General features: G+C 43.8%; 1 protein-coding gene across 1 annotated transcript in view; it reads left to right on the top strand.

Annotated features, from left to right (window-relative positions):
• TMEM132B (transmembrane protein 132B) overlaps positions 1 to 23,635 on the top strand; it is a 634,840-nt gene that overhangs the window by 111,568 nt on the left and 499,637 nt on the right. The gene's annotated exons all lie outside the window — the stretch shown is intronic.

Raw genomic sequence — 23,635 nt, 5'->3', positions numbered from 1 at the left:
TTCCCCACACTGTCCCCACATAGAAATTATCCCACACTTTCCCCACATAGCAATTTCCTCCACACAATAGTTTCCCCCACACTGCCCCCACATAGTAATTTGCCCCCACACTGCCCCCCATAGTAATTTGCCCCCACCTAGTAATTTGTACGCACATAGCAATTTCCCCACACTGTCCCCACATAGTAATTTGCCCCCACACTGCCCCCACATAGTAATTTGTCCCCACATAGCAATTTCCCCACACTGTCCCCACATAGCAATTTCCCCACACTGTCCCCACATAGCAATTACCCCACACTGTCCCCACATAGCAATTTACCCCACACTGTCCCCACATAGCAATTTCCCCACACTGTCCCCACATAGCAATTACCCCACACTGTCCCCACATAGCAATTTACCCCACACTGTCCCCACATAGCAATTTCCCCACACTGTCCCCACATAGCAATTACCCCACACTGTCCCCACATAGCAATTACCCCACACTGTCCCCACATAGCAATTTACCCCACACTGTCCCCACATAGCAATTTACCCCACACTGTCCCCACATAGCAATTTACCCCACACTGTCCCCACATAGCAATTTACCCCACACTGTCCCCACATAGCAATTTCCCCCACACTGTCCCCACATAGCAATTTCCCCCACACTGTCCCCACATTGCAATTTCCCCACACTGTCCCCACATAGCAATTTCCCCACACTGTCCCCACATAGCAATTTCCCCACACTGTCCCCACATAGCAATTTCCCCACACTGTCCCCACATAGCAATTTCCCCACACTGTCCCATATAGTAATTTGCCCCACACTGTCCCCACATAGCAATTTCCCCACACTGTCCCCACATAGCAATTTCCCCACACTGTCCCCACATAGCAATTACCCCACACTGTCCCCACATAGCAATTACCCCACACTGTCCCCACATAGCAATTTACCCCACACTGTCCCCACATAGCAATTTACCCCACACTGTCCCCACATAGCAATTTACCCCACACTGTCCCCACATAGCAATTTACCCCACACTGTCCCCACATAGCAATTACCCCACACTGTCCCCACATAGCAATTTCCCCCACACTGTCCCCACATAGCAATTTCCCCACACTGTCCCCACATAGCAATTTCCCCACACTGTCCCCACATAGCAATTTCCCCACACTGTCCCCACATAGCAATTTCCCCACACTGTCCCATATAGTAATTTGCCCCACACTGTCCCCACATAGCAATTTCCCCACACTGTCCCCACATAGCAATTTCCCCACACTGTCCCCACATAGCAATTACCCCACACTGTCCCCACACTGTCCCCACATAGCAATTTCCCCACACTGTCCCATATAGTAATTTGCCCCACACTGTCCCCACATAGCAATTTCCCCACACTGTCCCCACATAGCAATTTCCCCACACTGTCCCATATAGTAATTTGCCCCCACATAGTAGTCCCTCCCTTAATAATTTGCCCCCAAGCTGAGATGCAGTACCCTAGCACAGCCACTATACAGTATGCAAAGGTAACATGCATGTTGTATAAAATCAAAGGCACATGGAGCGGTATAGTATAGACCGATTTCTATAGAATTTCTAAAATCTGTAGTACAACCATGATAGTACAGTGTGGTCCCTCAAGTTACAATATTAATTGGCTCCAGGACGACCATTGTTTGTTGAAACCATTGTAACCTGAGTAATTGGATCCAAGGCCTCAAAATGTCATCTAAGATAAGAGGAAATGAAGATTTAAGAAAAATAAGCAGATAACTACGACAGATAGAACAATTCAGGAATAGCTGCTAACTAGTAACTATACAGCTATTTTACCAGAGAAGTGACCTTTATTGGATGGATCTGAGTCTGAGACATTGTATGTTGAGTCTAGTTTCCACTTACGATGGGTCAGAAAAGATCATTGCATGTTGAAAATATTGTTTCCTTAGGCCATTGTATCTTGAGGGAGCTCTGTACAAGAGAGACAAAGAAGGGTGCGGATTTTGAAGATCTTGCAGGAGGCACAAGTGAAGATAAGAATTACTGTAAGCTCTTAGCCATTGGCTGACCTTTTTTTTAACAGTAGGCTGCACAGGTCCTGAGTTTGCAGCAAAAACTTTCAACATCACTGCTGTAAAACTCCTGTAATCTAGAAAGACAGCCAGAGACCCTAAGGGGAAGATAGAAACAGTTTAGGCTACTTTCACACTAGCGTTCGGGTGTCCGCTTGTGAGTTCCGTTTGAAGGCTCTCACAAGCGGCCCCGAACGCATCCGTCCAGCCCTAATGCATTCTGAGTGGACGCGGATCCGCTCAGAATGCATCAGTCTGGCAGCGTTCAGCCTCCGCTCCGCTCAGCAGGCGGACACCTGAACGCTGCTTGCAGTGTTCGGGTGTCCGCCTGGCCGTGCGGATCCGTCCAGACTTACAATGTAAGTCAATGGGGACGGATCCGTTTGAAGATGACACCCTATGGCTCAATCTTCAAACGGATCCGTCCCCCATTGACTTTCAATGTAAAAGTCTGGACGGATCCGTTCAGGCTACTTTCACACTTAGAAATTTTTTTACAATATAATGCAGACGGATCCGTTCTGAACGGAGCCACCGTCTGCATTATATAAGCGGATCCGTCTCAGACTGATCCGCTCTGAACGCTAGTGTGAAAGTAGCCTTAGAACATCTGTCTTTTCTTGAAGTCTGCATAGCACTCAAGTGCAGATTAACTATATTGTACATGGTGGTCACCCAAGACTAAATATACTGTATAATGTATCAGAATGACCATACCTAAATAGAAAACCCATTTTAATACAATATTTTAATTTTAATTTTTTTTTTTGAACTTTTTGTGCAGTTTACACTGAAGAATTTTTTTTCTCTACAAATGGCACAGATTTACTTAATCCTAAAGATGGCGTAAGCTTAGACAGGCTGTCTAAACCTGCACCAGGCTGGACGATAAATCTGGTGCAGGGATAGGCATTTTTCTCTGACTATACCAACTATTGGTTGGCTTACTTTGAGAAACGTTTTTACACCAGAATTGTGCCACAATTTTGGTGTAAAATGGCGCATCTTAGGCCCTGTGCCCTTTCCCACAAAACTCCACCCCTTTCCGATTAGCCTCATTCTCTTGTCGAACATGGTGGAAAAATATGTAGAAACCCTAGATGCGCGAATTTGTGCTACATTTTAAAAATTTTTTTGGTGCAAACACATTAGTAAATCTGGGCATATGTGTTACAAAGAAATGGTGTAAAATGGGCTGTTAAACCATAACATGTGCAAAATCAAAACGTGTATAGTCACTAAAGCCAGTATTAAACTGGCAGATTTTCTGCTAGATGATCGCTAACGAGCATTCGTAGTAACGCTCATTAGCAATCATCTGGCAGTGTAATACTGCTGCCGATTACCCGATGAATGAGCAGTCATGATCGTTCAGCATGCTGAAAGATAACAATTTGTCGGCGGCAGATCGTGCTGTCTAATCATGATCTGCTGCCAGCAAATAACTAGACAGCACAGGGCTCCAGATAGCGACCAAAACGGTCGCCAATGCGCCTTAAAATTAGCAGATGGCGACAAGACTTTTTAGTCTTGTCGTCATTTGCGACTGGATGGCCGCACTCCTGCGCAGCCTACGTTCTATTCAGTAGCACAGTAGAGAAGGAGCGAGTTCCTCCCTCTCCACTGTGATGCGGCCGCCACTACCACCAATGGAGAGATAGCCAATGAATGTAAAACATAAGTATAGGCAGCGGTATCACAGACCCGGTACCCGGCCTCAATAACAGGGCATGCGATACGCGGCAATTAACCCCTCAGGTGCCACATCTGAGGGGTTAATTGCCGCAGATCGCATGCTCTATTATTGAAGCTGGGTGCCGGGTCTCTTATACCGCTGCTGACACTTGTATAAAGGAGTTAAAGAGGACCTTTCATGGTTCCAAAGAATATGAACTTAGTAGCAGGCTTCATAGAGCAGCGCCCAGGGATCTAAGTGCACTTACTATTATTCCTGGGTGCCGTTCCGTTCGCCCGCTGTGGCCCCCGGAGTTTTTTTTTTCTCCCTGGCTCTGAGCTCTGCGTTGCGATTGGACAGCACTGCTGTCAGGGAGATGGAGAGACACTGGCGTCTCCTCCTCCTTGCTCTGAATGTTGAAAATACCAGGGGCCACAGCGGGCGAACGGAGCGGCATACAGGAATAATAGTAAGTGCACTTAGATCCCCGGGCGCCTGCTACTAAGTTCATATTCTTTGGACCCATGAAAGGTCGTCTTTAATTACATTCGTCTTTAAATACTAAAAGTTTAAATCGCCCCTTTGCCAGTTTTACATATAAAATTTACAAACAAGAAAGAATAAACATATTGCTGGCTCACTACTGTGACCTGCGTCTCATCTTCTCCAAGTCCTTTTTTTTTTTTTTTTTTTTTTTTAATTTATTTTTTTATATGCATTTTAAATTTGGCTCCTGGTCTTATTTTTTTTTAGTCTGGCGCACTGCAGCATGGGAACAAGGAATAGCATAATGATCGCTCATCCCCATGCTGTGGAGGAGATGACTACATGTAATAGCAGTGGTCTCCTCCACTAGTGAGCAGGCGACAATCACGTGCAGAATCGAGCTGTGTACTAAAGCCTCAAGACCCAAACAAGTGTAGTCATTAAGGTGTTAAAAGATAAGCAGTTTATAAACTAAAAAATGGTTGAAAATTTAGCTTTCCTTTGAATCACTTAACTAATATTCAGTTGTATAACCCCTGTTTCTGAGAACTGCTGTACATCTGTGTTGCATGGAGTCAACCAATTTCTGGCACCTGTGAACAGGTATTCCAGCCCAGGATGATTGGACTACATTCCACAGTTCTCTATTTCTTGGTTTTGCCTCAGAAACTGCATTTTTGATGTCACCCCTCAAGCTTTCTATTGGTTTAAGATACGGGGATTGGGCTGACCACTCCATAATGTCAATCTTGTTGGTCTGGAACTAAGATGTTGCACGTTTACTGGTGTGTTTGGTGTCGTTGTCTTGTTGGAACACCCATTTCAAGGGCATTTCCTCTTTAGCATACGGCAGCATGACCTCTTCAAGTATTCTGATGTATTCAAACTGATCCATGATCCCTGGTATGCAATAAATAAGCCCAACACCTTAGTATTAGAAACATCCCCATATCATGATGCTTGCGCCACCATGCTTCACTGTCTTCGCAGTGTACTGTGGCTTGAATTCAGTGTTTGGGGGTCGTCTGACAAACGGTCTCCGGCCACTAGACCCAAAAAGAACAATCTTACTTTCATCCAGGCCCGTCGCGAAGGGACAGGCAAAACAAGCAATTGCTTGGGGCCCCGAGCTGGTTGGGGCCCCGAGCTGGACGGGGCCAAACAGAGTAACTCAGAAGATTCGATGGTATATTCTAACCCCTTGCCTGGGGGTTAGAATATACCATCGGATCTGAGTTTTACGAGCTCAGTGAGATCGCAAAAACTTAAATCCAATGGTATATTCTAACCCCCAGGCGTTCCCATGGTGACGGGGACGCTTGCCTGGGGGTTAGAATATACAGACAGGGCCACGCTGCTCACAGCAGTATATTTTAAACCAATCAGTAACTACTTTAACTTTATTCATTGCTCATTGCTGAGCTCTTAACTTGGATTATTTTGATATCTCTTACTTTGTCTTCGCTCCGGTAACTAACAGCAGGCAGCGGGGGGCGGCGCTCACTCACTGACGTCAGGCGCCTGCTCCTCCCACTAGGCGGCGCAGGCGCGTGACGTCAGTGAGTGAGCGCCGCCTGCACTGCCTGCTGTTAGTTACCGGAGCGAAGGCAAAGTAAGAGATATCCAAATAATCCAAGTTAAGAGCTCAGCAATGAGCAATGAATAACGTTAAAGTAGTTACTGATTAGTTTATAAATATACTGCTGTGAGCGTCGAGGAGGGGGATCTGTGGATGGCACTGTAGGGGGATCTGTGGATGGCAGTGCCATCCACAGATCCCCCTACAGTGCCATCCACAGATCCCCCCTCCCCTAAACAGTGCCATCCACAGATCCCCCCTCCCCTAAACAGTGCCATCCACAGATCCCCCCCTAAACAGTGCCATCCACAGTATTTGCACTGTGGATGGGGGGGGGGGGGGGCGGGCCTCCATGTCTATTTTGCTTGGGGCCCCCAAATTCCTTCAAACGGCCCTGCTTTCATCAGTCCACAAAATGTCTCTTTAGGCCAGTCAATGTGCTCATTGGCAAATTGTAACCTCTTCAGCACATGTCTTTTTTTCAACAGTGGGTCTTTGCGGGGACTTCTTGCAGATAGCTTGGCTTCACATAGGCTTCTTCTAATTGTAACAGTACTCACAGGTAACTTTAGACCTTATTTGATCTTCCTGGAGCTGATTGTTGGCTGAGTCCTCGCCATTTTGGCTATTCTTCTATCCATTCGAATAGTAGTTTTTGGCGTTCTTCCACGTCTTTCAGGTTTTGGTTGCCATTTTAAAGCATTTGCGATCAAATTAGCTGAGCAACCTATCATTTTCTGCACTTCATTATATGTTTTCCCCTCTCCAATCAACTTTTTAATCAAGGTACGCTGTTCTTCCTAACAATGTCTGGAACGACCCATTTTCCTCAGAATTTCAGAGAGAAATGCACTGTAACCAGCATGTACAACATTTGCTGCCTTCTTACCTTAAATAAGGGCAATAATTGCCACCTGTTTTTCAAAGAATGAATGGCCTCACTCATTTAACTCCACACTGCTATTATTTTGAACATGCCCCCTTCAATTAGTGATATAATTACACAGAATCAGCAGCATGCATGTCATGACTGTTGGGTCTGTTGGATTTCTATTACTCTACTAGACCTGCTAGTAAATTATTTGCCATGTAGATTTATCATTTCTACCAAAAACTGTGATTGATCAGGTTAGTGATGTCTGACTGCTTTTTTTTTTTTTTTTTTTTTATCACAACTGTATATGATTAGTTAAAAAATGGGAATGTGTGAAGAGAGTATACAAAAACTGCACTGGCAGATGTCATAAGATATTTACATACAGATATTCAAAATCTACAGAATAACTGCACTTAATTGGGTCAGAGAGGAATCAGTAAAAGTAAACCTATGATTCTGTACATATGGCAGCAGCAGGGTTACTTTTCCTCATTTACAGAAACAGATGTGTGGCAGCAGATAAACATCAACTGCTCCATCAAGCTTGCTCAATTGCTTATCTGTTCTTATAGCTGCTCTCCAGTCCCACACCTGACATATCAGCTAGAGATCCCATTACTTTCTCCTCAGCAGAAAAGTGGATCTTGAGGTTTCATCACTAACGGTTTACTGCACTATTGTTACTCCATGAGACTGAGACACCCTGCAAGTAATAATGAGCTTGTTCTGTATTTTAATTTTTAGCTTTCTGCCGTCTAATATATATGCATATTGACCTAGTGTATTACTGTTCTCTGAAGAATTACAGATGTCCTTTGGTGCCCATTACTCTGCATTCCTATACCCATTTAGAAAAATAACCAAAGCAAAAGGTGTGATAAAGCTGAATGCACCATTGTGAGCATCAGATATTTCCATTCCTTTATTCAGATTAGCCAAATGAAGATCAATGTTTCTATAAATCTCAATGACATGTTAATGCAAACCTTAAAAAAGATAAAATGCCTTTTATCGCAGTCTTAGGAAAACCTAATAAAGATTTAACAGTCCATGAAGTCATGGAATATTCAATGCTGTACTGTATGTTTGAGCGTCCTCCTCCATTAATTTGTTATACAGACTGGTTTCCTCATCGCAGGACACACAGATTATGCCATCAGCAAGTCAGTAGGATCATTAAGTTTCGCAGGAATTTTCCTACCTAAAGGCATTGCAATGTTTAGCATTTTATAATAAAATTGTTCCAGTATTGTATTTGACCTGTGGTGTTTGTTCTTCAGAAACGTTTGCAGGACGTATTAGTAAGGGTACGCCGCACGGCCAGATTTCTGGATGTAGTTTTGGAAGCCAAAACCAAGAGTGAATTCAAAAAAGAGAAATAGTATTTGTCCTTTATACTTTCTCAACTTTCATGGTCCACTCCTGATTATGGCTTCCAAAACTGCCTCAGGAAAGCTGACCGTGAGGCCTTACCCGAAGGCAGTGATGGCTAACCTCCGGCACTCCAGCTGTGGTGAAATTACGACTCCCAGCACGTTCCGTTCCTTTCTATAGAGTTCTGGGAACATCCAAGCTAGCGTGCATCTTGGGAGTTGTAGTTTTACCACAGATGGAGTGCCGGAGGTTAGCTATCACAGCACTAAGGTGTGTCTTATTAAAGTAGGAACCTTACCTCAGCTACCTTCTGTTATAGTTACATGTTAGTAGATATCATTTGGGATGAGACATCCATTGGTTCACCTAATAATTTAGTCAGAGTTTTACGGCAAAGTTACTTTTTGGTGGTATCATTCATGTAAGCTTCACTGTGTGACTATATGGTAGGTGTAGGCCCTTATTAATATTCTCTTTTGATTGGTCACATTGACAAATCAGAGGATTCCTTTTTTCAGGGTATTCGACTAGAATTGGGTCACCTAAAGCCATTTAAAGGGGTTACCTCAGCACAAACATCAATGACCCATTGCTAGGCTATGTCACCAATGTCAAATACTTAGGGGGTTTAAGCACTGTGTCCACTTTGATAGAAAGAAGTAACACCCATACTAGGACAGTGCTATGGCACCCTGCCTCATGCTGTCTCCTGAAGGTCACATGATAAGTAATTGACTATAAGTGGCCTACAGTGCAGTTGGACACCCACTTATCAAACATTAATGGGTTATTTCCTAATCCTGGTGCCCTAACGATATCCAGAGTCCAATTGTAGCTAGTTAGATACGCAGCTGGTTTACTACAGTTCAAAGTGCAGAGGGAGCAGCAGTTGCAGAGAAAGCAGAGCCTCTAGGTGTAATAGCAATGCCCACATTGCTCCTAGAGACTTATTTGCATATATTAAAACTTAATTTTTCTCAGCAATGCAGGCACATATGAAGATGGGACCAACTGAGATGCCTTCAGCTGCCAAGTGCACATGTAACACGTCAGCCAGTTTCATAGGTACAAATCTGCTGACAGATGCCATTTAAACAATTGATGGGCAGGGGTGCCAGGTTTCGGATCCCCACCAATTACACATTTATGACCTATCCTGAAGATAGGTCATCAATATAGGAAAACCTACTACGTCAGGGATGGCCAACCTGTGGCTCTCCAGCTGTTACAAAACTACAGCTCCCAGCATGCCCAGACTGCCTACAGCTATCAGTCTACAGCAGGGCATGGTGGGTGTTGTAGTTTTACAACAGCTGGAGAGCCGCAGGTTAGCCATCCCTGTACTACTTTATATGTAGCCCAAAATTATTCTTATAAAAACTGAAACTTGTCCTACAAAATTCAAGGTCTTTTACAGCTTCATCGGAGCAAAAAAATGGTATGGAAAAATGTTACTAGTCCTTAAAAGGGTTTTCTTATGACAGCAACCTCTATCGGATAGATGCTTTATTGGCGAGGGACTGCTTTGTGAGGCCCCCGCCAATCACTGGAATAAAGGCCATGTTCCTCTGTTTGAATGGAGCAGCAGACACGTATACTGATCCCTTGTATTTGATCATCTCTGGCAGTGCCATACGGTTACATTTAGTGGTAGACATGTAGCTGTGGAAAGGGGACAAGTTATTGTCATGGGACAACCCCTTCAGGACTAAAATGAATTATGAAAGTAAGGGGTTAAAATGCTCTTAAGTCCTCCGACTTGTGCACCAACAATATTTAGGACATAAATTCAATATCTCCAATAAAAAGTGACCTTTTTCAGAATGTTTTTTAGATGGGCTTCTCCTATAACTAGTTAACAGAATGCTGATGGCAGCATTGGAAGTGCTGGATCTCCAAGTCTTACAGGAGCGCTTCCTTTCATTTCCATGCCTGCAGCAAAGTCAAGCCGCATTACAAAGCGTTAACCACACTTCCATGCATATTCATTTTGCACATCAGGTGGATTCAGCAGACGTTCTTCAAGCAGACTGAAAAGTACAGATCAGGTTTATTCTTATAATGAGTTTTCCATCGTAGAAGAAATAATTGAATGTACTGCATTTCCAGAGGGGTCTTTTTTGATTCCATACCGTACATTCTCCATGTCCTCAGCTACTTCAAGGGAATAAGCGTGAGAACATGGAGGACATTGATCACATGGAGGTTTTCAGCAATACTCTGGAGTGGAAACATATTAGAATAAATGGGACTATTTGGTTCTCTGCCAAAATGTTCCCCATTTAGATGGAACAGGGAAGCAAATCTCCTTTTTGTGTCTCAAATGTACAGTTTTACAATACACTATAAAGATGAATAGGGTAATAAACGGGAACAAAGACGTGCCAAACGCCAGGAAGTGTGAAGGTTCTCTAGCCTCTGAGGGAACCTGCACACTTATTATTATTTATTATTAAAGCGCCATTCATTCCATAGCGCTGTACATATGATAAGGGGTGCACATACATAATACAGACAATTGCACTAAGCATGAGCAAGACGAGTTACAGACTGGTACAGAAGGAGAGAGGGCCCTGTCCACGAGGGCTTACAATCTACAAGGTATGGGAGAAGGACACAGTAGGTGCGGGTGTATGATGTAATGGACAGCTCACTATGTAAATGTACTGTGGTGAGTAGCAAGACCTGTACTATTTTGTTTTTGTATAGATACAGTATATTGATAGGAATAAGCACCATCCATGTAAATTGGTTTTGCTATTAATAACAATTATGAAACTTAATTTACTTTTGGTACTGTGTGTGTGTGCAAATAAGCAAAAAATTGGATCTTCTGAAACAGAAGGAAGGATCATTTATTGGTGTTTAATAATAATCACCATATGAGCTCAGTCAGTTAAACAGGTTTTACAAGACTTAAAGGGAACCTATCACCTGGATTTTGGGTATAGAGCTGAGGACATGGGCTGCTAGATGGCCGCTAGAACATCCGCAATATCCAGTCCCCATAGCTCTCTGTGCTTTTATTGTGTCAAAAAAAACTATTTTATAGATATGTAAATGAACCTTAGATGAGTCCTGTCTCCTCCATGCTTCAGAGATGAGTCCAGCGTTCTCTGACTCTGAGCCCAGCCACGCCCACTGTGAAGGAGCCCAGCACCGCCCTGCATCCTCCGAATCTCCTCCTTGCTTCCCGACGTTACAAACCTAGAGCACCGTAATCTCGCGATGCACGAGCTAGCGCATGCACGGTTAGTTCCCTGAGGCTGATGCCAGCACAGGAAAGGAACACTATGCCGACACTGCGCATGCGCTTGTTCTCGCATCGCGAGATTACGGCGCACTAGCTTTGTGACATCGGGGAGCAAGGAGGAGATTCGGAGTATACAGGGCGGTACTGTGCTCCTTCACAGTGGGCGTGGCTCGGCTAGTTAGTAACAGCTCCTTGGGCTTCTTACTTGCCTCATTTACATATATAGCAAATGATTTTTTTTTACACAATAAAAGCACACAGAGCTATGGGCAATGGATATTGCGGATGTGCTAGTGGCGATCTAGCAGCCCATGTCCTCAGCTCTATACCCAAAATCCAGGTGACAGGTTCCCTTTAAATACTGATGACCTATGCTGTTCGAGAAGGCACCAGCGCTGGCAGTAGCACTGTGGCCTTCTTACAGCTTTCCCTAGTGATGACTCGTTCATCAGTCACATGGTGTAGGTACTTCTTAGCCCCATTGAATTCAATACCAAGCACATCCGCTTTACAATGTATGGCTCTGTGCTTGTTGTGCAGTGAGAAGGCAGTGGCACTAACAGGAGCACTGGTGCCTTCTTAAACAGCTGATTGGCGTGGGTCCTGGGTGTCAGATCCCCACTGATCAGATACTGATTGCCTATCCTGAGGATAGGTTATCAGTATTTCTATCTTGGAAAACTCTTTTAAGGCTAAGTTCACAGATTATGGGTCTTCGTGGCAGTTCCCACCAAAACGTTTGGACAAAAATGTCCTGCACACAAGACCATTTTGTCCTGTAAAATCTTTGACTCCATAACGAAAACCTGACGGATCTCTTTATAGTCAGTGGGGTTCGTTGATCACTGTTAGGTTCAGTTATGTGTCAGGTCCGGCATTTGTATTATTTTCATTGTTCTGCTTCTGTAATGGAGAAGAACTACGTAAATTAGTATTGACTGTTTGAAAGCAGCCTTACAAGGACATAACTAGATATTACCCATGCTCATAATACTTCCTAAAGGGGTTGTTTGAGATAGTTAAAGATTGCAGACAAGCCCTAAAATGTTTTACTCACTGGTCCAGTTCTCCTGTCACATACCAACAGCAGTGGTGAGGTGCCAGTATGCAGCACATGACCACTGCATCACATGCCACAGAAAACGGCGCTGGAGAAAGGGGTGAGTATAAGGTTTTTATTCTAAGGCATTTTAGGGCTTGTCCAATATTTTCAATTATATCGGATAACTCTTTTAAGTTAGGCTAGGTCTCTACAGTGACTTAAAATCGTATTGGATTGTCATGTTATGTTCAACTTCCATTGTAGTCTATGGGAATAAAATGGCAGTATTTTCTGTGGCACTGTACAATAAGTCAAAAAGATGTAGTAGTTATGGCACTTGTAGGACTCCTGCATTTTCTAAATTTTATCCCAGTATCATAAAAATTTTCAAATTTACGATTGGGTTGTCCTAAAGACAGAAAATGAAATCTAGATGTAGATTTGTGTTAACATTTTTGCCATTTTCTTTTTTCTTTTTTTAATTATTTTTTATTGATGAAAAATATGTTGAAAGCTTGCAGATCCCTCACTCTCCTGGCTAACCCTGCCCACTTTCCCTCAACATTTTTGAAAACCTTTTGGGGGAGTTGTATGAAAACTGGTGTAAAGGCCTCCCTCTCTGGCTCACTGGTAGGCCAAAGGGGGACAAGATTTATAGATTTGAACAATTAGCTTCTTGGGAACTCCACTCTTCAGGCAAGTTAAAAAATGTTTGGGAGCCCTGGGCAAAATATATAAATTACTCGGATAAATGCTTACATTATCTACTTGTGTTAACTTGGTAATACACAAACCTCTCTAATGGCTAGAAGTTCTCAGTCCCTGACAAGGTATCGGGAATAGACCAAAAGTGGCCTATAGATATCTTCCCTCACCCCCTTCCCTTCTTTTTCCTGAACTCTTAACACCCCCCTCCCCCTCAATACCCCCAAACTCTGTTTGTTTTTCAAGATTTATTTTGTATTTTTTTCCATATCAGCCACTATTTGTTAAGCAGTATCTTTAATATTATTGTGATATGCTCCTTAGAGAAGTGTGTACTACTCTTTAGAACACCGATTTTTACCTCTTGTATTATTTGTATCGTTTTTTTTTATATATTACTTTAATAAAAAGTATTGTAAAAAAAAAAATGGTGTAAAGGAAAACTGGCAAACCAATCAAATTCCACCTTTCATTTTTCAGCGCTCTAAAAGGTGATTGGTTGCTATGGGCAACTAAGCCAGTTTTCCTTTACACCAGTTTTGATAAATGTCCCTCTTTAAGTCGAGAAATGGTTGCAAATTTTAGAACATACGTGGCTGGTATGCTAAAACTGACAAAAGGCTGTTATAAAAGTTCCCCTTAGGCTTCTTTCACACCTGCGCCCAGGTGTTCTGGCAGACAATGCCAGGAATTGGCTGGACGAAAACTGCTAAATGCAACGGTTTTTGTCCGGCCGATTCTTGGCCTATTTGCCATATGTCGGACCCCATTATGGTCAATTAGATCTAGTGGGAATGCGGTAGTATCCAGCAATGCAGGATCCAGGGAACTCTTCTGGTGGAGAACAACCTGCCAGATTTCCCTGCCACATGTGTGAAAACCCGCGAGAAATCTGAAGCGTTTCCGCACTGAAAAATCTCATGTTTTGGTATTGTATTTAACTACTACAGAATATTGGCAGATCAGCCACGGATTCACTGTGTGTTTTTCGTTATATGAAACATACATACATAAAGATACATCAGTATATAATGTATGTCTGTACATCATATGTATGTGCTGTTCTGCTTAATATGCTAAGTCCAGAAAGTTGTACAATGCACATAACGAGATGTGATAAATCAGCGAAACGTATAGAAATGAAAGCGCGTACTCTATCATCACATAAATGTCTGAACCTCATTTCACTTGGTAGATATTGCGGTATAAATCTAGCTGTCTAGTTAGCATTAATATGATGCATATATAACATTTCCCAGTCAACGCTCTTTCTTATTGGGTGTTTGTATAGAGGCAGAAATCATTATGAAGCGCTTGGTGCGCATATCGTCTGCGAGATTCACAGGGCTCACACCTTGGTTGTATCAGATAGTATAGCGCCGTGTCACTTCCCTGGATAATTCTCAGGACTTGCGGGTATTAGATTACTTTTACGCATAGCTTGTCAGGCTTTCAAATTAATTACTGTAACAATGGCAGGACTTGCACATGATGTTAATCCAGTCATATCTTCACATTGAGTCTCAGCGAAAGGTATTACTAGACAAATTACTGCTGAATGTTAAATGTAGATTTATTCAGCCAGAGTTAATTATAATCTCTATTTAGTCTTCAGTGATACATTCGTGCCATACTTATTCTAGCAGAGGGCATTCATTTTTATTCTTGTATAAAGGTGAATGTAATAATCTTGGATTAGACGATGGATTATTGTAATACGATTTTCCGTCAGAATTGCAATTTGCGGGGATCTGTTACTTTCCGTAAGTGGATTTTAGGACATATGATTACTGAATAATAGGGAGAAAAAAACTAAGAGTCATTTAAGGACCTAATAAACTGCAGCCCATCAGAAGATCTGGAATATAGAAGTTTTCTCCTTGCTTGGTGACATTTGTACAAATGTGAAACAGTATACCATGGCCCTTCACTTTGCAGTCGCCATTAACCTTTCTCCTAATGTAACATCATAATAAGGAGCACCATAAGGCCATGTTCACATCTGCACTCTATTTGTGTTGCGTTGTTCGGTTATAAGTGCAGAACAATGAAAATAACGGAAGCCCAAGGTTCGGCACATGTTAGATACAAATGGCATCCTATGAGCCCATTGACTATAAGGGCGTGCGTTGGGTTTCTGTCATGCGACCTTGCATTTCACCTGATAAAATAGCACAGCATGCCCTAAAGCAGGGTTCCTCAACTCCAGTCCTCAGGGCCCATCTGCTGGTCATGTTTTCAGGATTTCCTTAGTATTGAGCAGGTGATATAATTAGTGTCCATGCATCAGGGCTTACCACAGTATTCATTCAGTGGGATATTCTTAAATCATGACCAGTAGTCGGGCCCTGAGGACTGGAGTTGAGGAACACTGCCCTAAAGGAGCCTTCACCACAGATGTGAACATGGGCTAACCTTTCGAAAACTGTTAATGGATCCTGAAATGTTAAGAAGTGTTAACCATAATTATAAGAAAATAAGAAGAGGACTATATAAATGTGAATATCACAATCATTATAGAATTATTAGGGTACGGCCACATCCATTCGGGTTGTGGCCTAATAAGCTGGGCGGTTTTCAACTGCAGTTGACCTCAACGCGAACGGATCACGACCCTGCCGTGTGGTTGTACCCTTATAGAATTTGGGGAGGATCATTCTCGGGTTTTCTTTTTACTGTAAATGATGTATGTAGTCAGTTAAGAAATGACTGAAACCCATCTAAAGCTATGTTGACAAGTGGTTCTTTTGTGGCATGTCCACCATGTTTTGTTTTATAAAAAGGACAGGAAAAATCAGTCGCTGAAACACTGTAGACCCCACTTGTCATCCCTCCCTAGCAGCATGAGTATTGTAGGCATTACCTGGTAATTTGGGCGATAGTTGCTGACAATCTGATGTGTATGTGGGTAGTCCCTCTGTCATGTACAGCAGACGGTGGAAATGGAGATGGGGTTTGTTGGAGTTCAACATGAGCCATTCTAAGCCAGAAGGGTGTAGCAGCTTTACTCCTCCTTTCATACAGAATAAACATGGCTGCTTGTCCCAGATGGGCATACATGCTTATAGGTACGTGGGGCAGACAGCTTCAGAGTGCTTCTGCAGAAATTGTACTGATATGATATACTTTTTCTTATTTTCTGGTTTTCCAATATTTCGGACAACTGTTTCCTTCATACTGGATTCCATGCCAGCACATTTTTTTTTCCATTTGTGAACACAGTATTATTGTAAGCTTCACTGTCCGCCTCGGTGACAGAATGGCTTGCAGTCTTGCAATAGACAGTTCCAAAATAAGAACCAACTGTCTAACCACAGGGAGGGCAAAATCCATTTAATAACTCAGTGCGTGCACATGGTGCCCAGCAGAGCTCATCCTTATGGAAGCTTTTCCCCTATTTTCATTCTCTTCATCTGCTTTATGTTATTGCGCTTAGAATAAAATGGACTAAAGAAATACCATCTTGGTCTAGCCTCTCTGAGGGACATAAAGGATGTGACAGTATGCATACATTGACTGCACAGTTACTGTAGCTCTGTGTGCTTCATCGTATGTTTAAAATGAGAGCGCGCAGAAGCTATATTGTCTGATCCATTATAAAGCTGCGTTTCTTCAACCGTCTTCACTTTTGTGGTGTTGTAGAAGTTTGAAAATGCTTGTTATCCATTGATGGCAAGTTCCTACCTGTCCTACATGAACAATGTGATAAAATAATGTAAAAAAAATAGGAATTTATCATTCCCCCCCAAAACTGTTTTCTGATGTAAAGAAATTGCAAACCACATTTTTGCATCTTTTTAAATACCAAAATATTGTTGTAAGTGGTGTGTCTATTTTGCCCTTGCCACTTCGCGCTCCTGTAGATTTCCGTCTAGGCACACGGACTGCAGGAGGATGCTCCCAATTTAGCTTAGTCATAAATTAGGCACAAACGGTACTGTGGCAGTGCAGGGGATATCATAGACCGGCGTAAAACATCAGTCTATGATAAAGTGATGGTCAAACTGAGAACCTTTTTTTTTTATCAAGTTCTAAGTCCAGAGCTTTCATTTGTGGTACTTCTGTCATCCTGACAAACACCAGATCCATTAGATTACCAATAAAGGCTGGACAGTCAGTGTGATCTTTTACCACAGGAGTAGAATTTAGGCTACTTTCACACTGGCGTTTTGGCTTTCCGTTTGTGAGATCCGTTCAGGGCTCTCACAAGGGATCAGTTTTGCCCTAATGCATTCTGAATGGAAAAGGATCCGCTCAGAATGCATCAGTTTGCCGCCAATCAGTCTCCATTCTGCTTTGGAGACTGACACCAAAACGCTGCTTGCAGCCAAACAGATCCGTCCTGGCGCACAATGTAAGTCAATGGGGACTGATCCGTTTTCACTGTGTGGGGGGTTAGCTCTTCTCCGGGGGTCATTCTCACAGGTTACTTCACCAGACACGGATATAATGTCCAAACTCGTGCTTTATTTTACACTCCAACCAATACAGGTCATCATGAAGTCTCAGCTTCACCTAAACACATGTGACATCCACATAAAATAATAAACACTTGCCCGGCTAGGCTCTAACTAACACAGTTTCCTGACTCGCCTAAGTTACAGTTCACACCCTGTGAACTCATGCGGCTTTGTCAGCCAATGTCCTACAGCCTCCTGGCTTTACAGAGCACAGTACGCCCACTGCCTCCAGTTCAGTATTTCTTGTGGGGAATTGGGGCTTAGTAGTCTGCCTGACTATAGCCCTGCGACCCTCCCAGGCGTCGCTTTGTCCCCCACCTCCAGGCTATCTCCCAGCCTCATGGTCCCTCAGCCTTGCCCAGCTGAGAGCACACCGAAAGAGCCTCCAGGCCTCTGTCCACCAGACCAATGTCTCTTGTGGGGGATTGCGGCCTAGTAGTCCGCCTGTCTATAGCCCTGCAACCCTCCCAGACGTCGCTTTATCCCCCACCTCCAGGCTTATCTCCCAGCCTTGAGGTCCCTCATCCTTGTCCAGCTGAGACCACACAGACAGAGCCTCCAGGCCTCTGTCTACAGGTAACACACTTCTCCCCCTTCCTTGGCACCCTGGGAGGTGCTTTATGCCAGCCTGATTACATCCAGCTTGTCTCACCTGTGGTGGAACAGGGGTGTGGACCGCACTATCCACCCCTTCCTTGCTTCCTACCTGCGTGAGACCTGTCACTGTCTCACAACTGACACAATCTGGCACAATAGAAAACGGATCAGTCATCCATTGACTTTCAATGGTGTTCAAGACAGATCCGTCTTGGCTATGTTAAAGATAATACAAACAAATCCGTTCTGAACGGATGCAGATGGTTGTATTATCTGAACGGATCCGCACAAAACGCGAGTGTGAAAGTAGCCTTAAAGAACTGCCACTGTTCTAGGCAAGGGGAGAGGAGTGGAGGACAGGAGCGATGAGAGCAATTTTGGCGTTAGTAGTTGCTCACAGTGGTGGTCCTCACTCTGGCACTGCCTGGTGCCGTGCATTGATGGGAAAGAAGCATCTTTATTTCCCTTTGGGGCACCCCCATAGGTGTGGGGTTCCAGTCTGGTATTAGGTGCGGTGCTCTTGTTGGAAATTAATTCTGAGGTCCAGAGCTCACAATACGGTGTTCTCTGTGGGATGTAGTCCTTAGGGAACGTCCACACATTCAGGTTTCTGCATGCAGTTTTAGAAGCTAAAACCACTAGTGAAGTCATATCTGTCTTTTATATTTTCTCTCCGTTTTTGATCCAAAACAGCATGCAAAAACCGGACCATGTGGCCGTACCCTTAGAAGATCCTCAGTCTGTCTCTACAATATGCCCACTCTCGTGAACCCTTTTATCTACTGAACAAGTCCATGAGTCTCACAAATGTAAATTCTCACATGTACCTAGGGTTTATTGGAAAATAATTTCAGCTGGATTTCTACTTTAAAGGGGTTGTCCCATTAGGCTTTATGCATGTTATATGCTTATGGATGTCATGACATCTTTGACCCTCCAAACCCACCACATTTCATTAGCCACAGCAGAGATCTACTGCAAAGAAATCCATGGAGAACTCAACACCACAATGCATTATATGTCTATTTATTTGCACCATCGCCATATGATAACACTCTTCCCCTGTCCAACAATAGCTGCTTGTCTGGGGTTGCCTGAATAATTGCCCTCAACTGATCTCTTATGGGTCCTCATTAAGAAAAGCAGGATCATTTTTTGTCCAAATCAAGTTTTTATGCTGAGCATATTTGGGGTTATTTTTAAATTTTCTACATCCCAAGCAATATATTTTTTAAAACCTAAAATGTTGCATATTTTACACTGGCCACCTGTTCTTTGAGAGCGACCACATGGGCTGGAGACACAACAGACTGGAGGGGACCTTCTATCGGAGAGTTTTCTGGGCATGCTCTGTGACCTGTGCAGAGGTCAGGAGGGAGTAGATATGTTGCGATATCACCTATTGTGAATGGTGAATCCTGTTATATCCATACAGAGTGATATCTGTCATTGTAATTCTGCCTGTGATGATAATGAGATGACCACTGAAACAGAACTGGACGTCTGGGCATATGAAAATAAAAATCATCAAAAATTCTAAAAAAAAATATATGTTTAGCATCAAAACATGATTAAACTACTAGGTCATTTCTGATGACACATTAATTTTAAGTAGAAATACACAATTCACAGCTTGTGAGAGGTCTCACTGCAACACGCCAGACCTGCAGGGTATAGCGAAGTGAGGTCACGGTTATTGGCAATCGAGGGTTGCTCACTGTATTGGAGAACCCTGGGCAGGCATGTGGCAGTGAAGGAGAGGTAGATACGGTTCCTCTGGGGCACACTGTTTGTAGGGACCAGGCCTGATGGTGGATGAGGTGCCCTGGATGTTACGGGTATTTTGAGTGCCTGGGGCAAGGTCCCTTTAAGGTTCGTGACACCAGTGCCTTTGACGGTGGCACACCGGTTTGTAGTTGGAATAAGTGAGGTACACAGGTGGCATAGTGAACCAAACGTTGCTTTACTAAACAGTCCAACTTTATACATCAGATGATAACACAGTCCTTTAGATCACAGCTTCACAAGTAGGCTTACTCTACAAAATGGCAGGTATTAATTATGCAAGATACTCAGAGGGTAAATCCACAATGCACTCAGAATCAGGTTGTACCCTTCCTCAGAAATGGCGTACACTGTTCCTTCTGGAACTCCTGTCTGGCTTTCTATCCCAAGGCCCGGATGCCTAAATGGTGGCTTAAATTCTTGGTAACTATATCTTCCTCCGGTATTAATTAAATCCTTGCTTTACTTTCAACTGCATCTGCCCATCAGGGTTACTTATCTTTCCCTGTGATATCCTTACTTGTCTGGTGAATGACTGTGGGTTTCTCCCAGGAGGTTCTGTCCTGCTACTGGGGTGACTTCAGAGCTAACTAAGGCTCTCTTGGCTTCAGGCAGGCTAGGTCTTCTCACTAGCCTCCTGGTCATAGCTAGCAGCCAGGGCTATCAAGCTGCATGTCAGGAGGAGGCCCTCTAACTTCTAATCTTCTCAGACTCCTGACTCTGCACACACTAACTCTCCCTGTCTAGGCCTAGACATTTATACTAGGGGCTCCCTATCTCCCTCTAGTGTCTGGGATGTCTAACTACACCTAACTAGGCCTGCTATTGCATCATACAGGGGAAACATTGCATATGTAAACACATTAGAGCATACATAAAATGCACGATTAAATATAACATTTCTGTCCCTTGTGAGTAGGAGTAACGCGCACACCAATTGACCCTTGTGTTAGTGCCCACCCCTACCTAGTGGGACACTACAACACCTTCACTGCAAAGCTTTAAGCATTCAGTTCTACCCACATGACAGACCTGTCTGTAGTATTTTAATTACAAGATTAATGTAATGTGTTTTGCTGGACTAGGGTGTTGTACAATCTTCGTCTTCAAGAAAAATAACCAGAAAGATTTTTTTTTTGGGATCAAATAGACGAGCTATTTGTACTTGTAAAATGAAAATCTTATCTCTGGAATCTTTGCAAGACAGCAAATAATAATGATTAACCCTCCGCACTGCTATTGTCGCCTCTGGTGTGGCAGTTAACAATGCCCAATAAAAGTGATTTAATCATGTTGTACTGGCTTCTAGCGTAATATCCAATGCAATTGCTTTTATATATCATGGATCATATAAATTATGTTTGTTGGAGAGCTAGAAATACAAAGCTATCTACACACATTATAGATCACTGTGAATTTTGTCAATAAAACGGCATTTAATTTCATGTACAAGATGTATGGGTGATAGCACTGAGTAAATATACTAAGATCCGCAGAATCTCGAATACTTTGTGACAGCTATGGACCCAAGCAGTCACTAATCCTGCTGTGAGGAACATGAGAAATGAGAAAAGATTAGATAATGGATATACCGTATGTCGGTGGAAACACTTTTCATTGTACTGTTATTACGGAGGGGTTAGTGGTGTAATATGTAAGAAGGAGACACCGCGTAAAAATGGTGCTGCCAATACATTTAGGAAAATGAACGCATACCTTAACCTTCACACACACTGTATAAGGCCCCATGCACACGGCCGTGTTTCACAGCCGTGTGCGGGCCGTGGAACCGCGGCCTGGATCCCTCCTGAGAGCAGGAGCGCACGGCGTCACTGGTTGCTATGACACCGTGCGCTCCCTGCTGCCGCCGCAATACAGTAATCCACTGGTATGATCTATACCAGTGTATTACTGTACTGTGCCGGCAGCAGGGAGCGCACGGCGTCATAGCAACCAGTGACGCCGTGCGCTCCTGCTCTCAGGAGGGATCCAGGCCGCGGTTCCACGGCCCGCACACGGCTGTGAAACACGGCCGTGTGCATGGGGCCTTAAAAGCTGTTCTAAGGCTACTTTCACATTTGCGGCAGAGTGATTCGGCAAGCAGTTCAAGTCGCCGGAACTGCCTGCCGGATCAGGCAATCTGCATGCAAACGGACAGCATTTGTAGACTGATCCGTCTCACAAATGCATTGCAGGAACGGACCCGTCTCTCCGTTTGTCATACGGACAAAGGGATCAGTTACTATTTTTTTCAATGTAAATTAATCCCGGCAACTGATCCGGCAGTTTAGACGGAGATAATACCGCAGCATGCTGCGGTATTTCCTCCATCCAAATCGCTGTTCAGTGAATAAACAGAAGACATCCCGATGCATCCTGAACGAATTTCTCTCCATTCACAATGCATTAGGATATAACTGATCAGTTATTTTCCGGTATAGCGCCCCTAGGACAGAACTCAGTGCCAGAAAAGAAAAACGCTAGTGTGAAAGTACCCTAATGTGATGAAAATGATTTTTGTAATGTACCCTTTTTTTTTTTTTTTTCTACTTTTCCTAGTGAAATAGATGCCTGAAGTTCACTTTAGCATTCGTACTCTAGTACAGGGATGCTCAACCTGCGGCCCTCCAGCTGTTGTAAAACTACAACTCCCATGATGCCCTTCTGTAGGATGATAGCTGTAGACCAGGCATCCTCAAACTGTGGCCCTCCAGCTGTTGTAAATCTACAACTCCCACGATGCCCTTCTGTAGGATGATAGCTGTAGACCAGGCATCCTCAAACTGCGGCCCTCCAGCTGTTGTAAAACTACAACTCCCACGATGCCCTTCTGTAGGATGATAGCTGTAGATCAGGCATCCTCAAACTGCGGCCCTCCAGCTGTTGTAAAACTACAACTCCCACGATGCCCTTCTGTAGGATGATAGCTGTAGACCAGGCATCCTCAAACTGCGGCCCTCCAGCTGTTGTAAAACTACAACTCCCACGATAACCTTCTGTAGGATGATAGCTGTAGACCAGGTATCCTCAAACTGTGGCCCTCCAGCTGTTGTAAAACTACAACTCCCACGATGCCCTTCTGTAGGATGATAGCTGTAGACCAGGCATCCTCAAACTGCGGCCCTCCAGCTGTTGCAAAACTACAACTCCCAGCATGCCCAAACAGCCTACAGCTATCAGCCTACAGCAGGGCATTGTGGGAGCTGTAGTTTTACAACAGCTGGAGGGCCGCAGTTTGAGGATGCCTGCTGTAGGCTGTCAGGGAATGATGGGAGTTGTAGTTTTGCAACATCTGGAGGGCTGCAGGTTGAGCATAGCCATAGTATCTGCGACTTTAGCAGAGCGGGTGCAGGCAGAGCAACGATGTATTATAGAAGCGCCTGCCCTGTGCTGGCTCTGCTTGTGGCCTGTACTGACGTGGTCTGCCTTAGCAAGGCGAAGCGAGCGCAGGGCAGGAGCTCCCATATCTCCTCGCTGCTCTGCCTGCACCCGCTCTGCTACAGCCTCAAATACTATGAATTTTACCAGGGTGCCGGCGGAGGTGACAGGTCAAACAGGGCACAAACTGAAATATATGTTTGGTGTAAAAACACCTCCAGAGACAGGTATGCCAGCCCGACTTTAGAAGAGCAGAGCTGGTACAGACTGGTGCGGCTGCAGGGAAGTCCATACTCCAGGATATAGCAGTGTACGAGAGTACAGTTTCTAAAGCTCAATGAA

The sequence above is a fragment of the Bufo gargarizans genome, chromosome 1 (genome assembly GCF_014858855.1).
Source record: "Bufo gargarizans isolate SCDJY-AF-19 chromosome 1, ASM1485885v1, whole genome shotgun sequence".
Taxonomy (NCBI): Eukaryota; Metazoa; Chordata; class Amphibia; order Anura; family Bufonidae; genus Bufo; species Bufo gargarizans.
This window is presented reverse-complemented; position numbering and strand designations above follow the sequence as displayed.